The sequence below is a fragment of the Pristiophorus japonicus genome, chromosome 21, assembly GCF_044704955.1.
Source record: "Pristiophorus japonicus isolate sPriJap1 chromosome 21, sPriJap1.hap1, whole genome shotgun sequence".
In the NCBI taxonomy this organism is placed as follows: Eukaryota; Metazoa; Chordata; class Chondrichthyes; family Pristiophoridae; genus Pristiophorus; species Pristiophorus japonicus.
Window position 1 is genome coordinate 34297568 of NC_091997.1, and position 4648 is coordinate 34302215.

Sequence of the window (4648 nt, forward strand, 5' to 3'; positions counted from 1 at the left end):
GCCATTCAATAAGATCGTGGCTGATCTGATCTTGGGCTCAGCTCCACTTTCTTGTCCAATCCCCATAACCCTCGACTCCCTTATAGTTCAAGAATCTGTTCATCACCACCTTAAATATACTCAATGACCCAGCCTCTACGACTCTCTGGGGCAGAGAATTCCAAAGATTCATGACCCTCTACGAAAACAAATTCCTCCTCATCTCCATCCTAAATGGCCGACCCCTTATTCTGAAACTATGCCCCCTAGTTCTAGATTCCCCCACGAGGGGAAACATCCTCTCTGCATCTACCCTGTCGAGCCCCCTCAGAATCTTATATTTCAATAAGATCACCTCTCATTCTTCTAAACTCCAATGAGTACAGGCCCAACCTGCTCAACCTTTCTTCATAAGACAACCTTTTCATCTCAGGAATCAACCTCATGAACATGGAGTCTGTATCCTTTCCAATTGGCTATGGGAAGGCAGTGCAGCCAGAGGATGGACCAATGGGGGGAATGAGGGGGGGGGGCGGAGCAGTTGGAGGTAGAAGGATATGCGACAAAACCTCCAGGAATACACCCAAGCAGAGGCTGAACCATGAGAAACTCCTGATAACCTGGTCACTGTTGCTGGAGCAGTGCCAGTGTTTGACCAGCAGCCCCCCACCCCCCAAGGCACGAAGTAAACCCCGGGGACGTGCTTCCCGCTGCCCGAGTAGGGTGACTGTCGGGGTCCTGCTAGCACAACCATTGCCCACCAGACACTGGCACAGCGGCGGAGCCCAGCTCAATGTGCTCGCACCACAGCCACAACCAGAATCAGTCCCCAGGGTGCACCACGACTCCAGCCAATCACCAAAGCTCACTCACTTAGTTCGCATGTGCGGACTCGGTGTTGTAAATCCAGCCACCTTAGGGTGTGTCATCACCAGCACAAACAACCCATGGGGGCCCGCATAGTGTAGCTAGTCGGGATGATTCAACAACACAGGACATGGATTGTATTTGTCCACAAGGACACTTGCCGTCGTTTCATAAGAACATAAGAACATAAGAATTAGGAACAGGAGTAGGCCATCTAGCCCCTCGAGCCTGCTCCGCCATTCAAAAAGATCACGGCTGATCTGGCCGTGGACTCAGCTCCACTTACCCACCCGCTCCCCATACCCCTTAATTCCCTTATTGGTTAAAAATTTATCTATCTGTGATTTGAATACATTCAATGAACTAGCCTCAACTGCTTCCTTGGGCAGAGAATTCCACAGATTCACAACCCTCTGGGAGAAGAAATTCTTTCTCAACTCGGTTTTAAATTGGCTCCCCCGTATTTTGAGGCTGTGCCCCCTAGTTCTAGTCTCCCCGACCAGTGGAAACAACCTCTCTGTCTCTATCTTGTCTATCCCTTTCATTATTTTAAATGTTTCTATAAGATCACCCCTCATCCTTCTGAACTCCAATGAGTAAAGACCCAATCTACTCAATCTATCATCATAAGGTAACCCCCTCATTTCCGGAATCAGCCTAGTGAATCGTCTCTGTACCCCCTCCAAATCTAGTATATCCTTCCTTAAGTAAGGTGACCAAAACTGCACGCAGTACTCCAGGTGCGGCCTCACCAATACTCTGTACAATTGCAGCAGGACCTCCCTGCTTTTGTACTCCATCCCTCTTGCAATGAAGGCCAACATTCCATTCGCCTTCCTGATTACCTGCTGTACCTGCAAACTAACTTTTTGGGATTCATGCACAAGTACCCCCAGTTCCCTCTGCACCGCAGCATGTTGTAATTTCTCCCCATTCAAATAATATTCCCTTTTACTGTTTTTTTTTCCCAAGGTGGATGACCTCACATTTTCCGACATTGTATTCCATCTGCCAAACCTTAGCCCATTCGCTTAACCTATCTAAATCTCTTTCCAAGGCCCTATATCACTCACCATCAATGTGTCGTGTACTGTAACACGTGGCCCATACAGTGTCAGCTGTGGCTCAGTGGGCAGCACACTCGCCTCTGAGTCAGAAGGTTGTGGGTTCATGTCCAGGGACTTGAACACATAAATCTAGGTTGACACTCCCACTGAGGGAATGCTGCATTGTCAGAGGGACAGTGCTGAGGGAGTGCTGCACTGTCGGAGGTGCTGTCTTTCGGATGAGACGCTAAACCGAGGCCCCATCTGCTCTCTCAGGTGGACGTAAAAGATCCCACGGCACTATTTCGAAGGGGAGTTATCCCCTGTGTCCTTATTTATCCCTCAATCAACATAACAAAACAAATTATCTGGTCATTATCACATGGCTGTTTGTGGGAGTTTGCTGGTGGTTGTGACAGGCGCTATATAAATGTAAGTCTTTCTTTCTGTACTATACAATGTATCATATGCAATGCACGCTATACCATGTGTACTACACAATATACACTATACTAGCTAACATATACAATATATACTGTACCATGCACACTCTACTGTGTATACTATACCACAAACTCTATAAAATGTATATAGCACCATGTGTGCAATATCATAGATACTTATACCATGTATTCTATACCATGCAGATTGATCTATGTATAATATGCCATGCATCCTATACCACTGTCCTCCGCCCCGATCAAAAATGGAGCAGTCAGAAACAGGACATCAATTAGTCCCCTCTTATCTTGGAGACATCAAATATCAACACTGTTATTTGAAATACCAATTTGAAATATCGAGGCCCAGAATCATCGTGATCGGGGCCCAGGAGTGGCGCGGGTTCAGGGCCCAGGAGAGCCGAGGGTCCAGGGGCAGCACGGGCCAGCCCACACTGAGATCTATGGATAGTAGGAGCGTGTGCGCACTAGGTCCGTGCAGCAGAGCTTGGCCTCCAGTCATCTTGGTTAACCCTTGTCAGTGGATCAAGACCAAGGTGGCTGGTGTGCAACGGCCACCCCACTTAAAAAAAATCCACGCACAGGCATCTTCCACCCTTCAGTATGTAGTTCGGGACCTGGAATGTCAGGTCCCTCATTGAAACACCTGTGAACTCATCCCTTTTTGGTATGGAAGCGGGTCATCCTCGATACGAGGGATTGCATAATACTATACATATACCATCCATCCTGTACTATTTTTGACTATAAAGCGCTTTGGGACATCTGGTGGTCGTGAAAGGTGCTATATAAATGCAAGTCTTTTGTTTTATTTCTTTATGTATACTATACCATACATCATATGCCTTGTATCCCATACAATGCATGCTGTACCACACATACTTTTACCATGCATGCTATATCATGTATCATATGTCACTCACTCTGTAGTATGTATACTATACCATGCATCATATACCTTCTATCCCATACAGTGCATGCTACACCACACAGATTATCTGGTCATTATTGCATTACTGTTTGTGGGAGCCTGCTGTGTGCAAATTGGTTGCCATTTTTCCAACATTACAGCAGTGACTACATTCAAAAAGTACTTCATTGGCTGTAAAGTGCTTTGAGACGTCCGGTGGTCATGAAAGGCATTATATAAATGCAAGTCTTTCTTTTTTCCTTTACACACTTATTCCATGCCTGCTATATCATGTACCTTATATCACCCACACTGTACTATGTAAATTATACCATGCATTCTACACAATGCACACTGTCATGTATCCTGTACCGGACTTGGCCCAAAGGGTGTTGCAAGGGACAGTCCCGTGCAATGGGTTTTTAAGTCAGACTCGTGGGCCACCTGAATTCTCTGCGGTCTGGAGGAGTCCGTGTTGTTGATGCCAGTTCATTGGATATATTCAAGAGGGAGTTAGATATGGCCCTTATGACTAAAGGGATCAAAGGGTATGGAGAGAAAGCAGGAAAGGGGTACCGAGGTGAATGATCAGTCATGATCTTATTGAATGGTGGTGCAGGCTCGAAGGGCTGAATGGCCTACTCCTGCACCTATTTTCTATGTTTCTATGTGTTCCATATATATATATATAATATATTATAGAGAGAGAGAGAGAGAGTGTGAGGTTGCAGCCCCTCTTCCATTATTTGAAGGGGCTGCTCCTCGATTTCTGGTGGCACTTCAGTCCCACTCTCCTGATCTTTGGGCACTCGGAACGGAGGGGAGCGGGCAGGTCCGAAGGCCTCCTGGTGGGACTGCCCCTGGCACGGCCAAGGTGGCCATTAGCTGGTCCAGGCAGCGAGCGGTCGGGGGGTGGGGTGGTCGTTCAGCCCGATTGCCTGCTTCACTTTTGCGGCTACATCCTGCGCCAGAGTGTCCCTGGAGATGAAGCACGCGGTGTCCACCGGTACGCTCGCGGCCTTCCGCAAGAGATGGGCACCGGAGGGACTGGAGTGCATCATCACCCCCGGCAAAAAAAAATTGGATTTGATTTGTTAGGTTTTCTTAAACATTTTTGATTAGCATGCAGTTTCTAGTTGTTGTGCCCCTTTAACAAGGAGGCACATTAATTGTATAATTTTAAAGAATTGCATCCTGTACCGTGCGTCCTATACAATGTATACCATACTAAGTGTACCACGTGTACTGAATACTGTGCTGTGTGTCAGGGCGTTCTAACCCAAAAGACGGGAAAAAAAGAAAGGAATTTGAGTCAAACCACATAAGAGGCAGCAATTCCAGAGAGCTGGGAGTCATCCAGAATCCCGTCATACACCGTTGCAGCC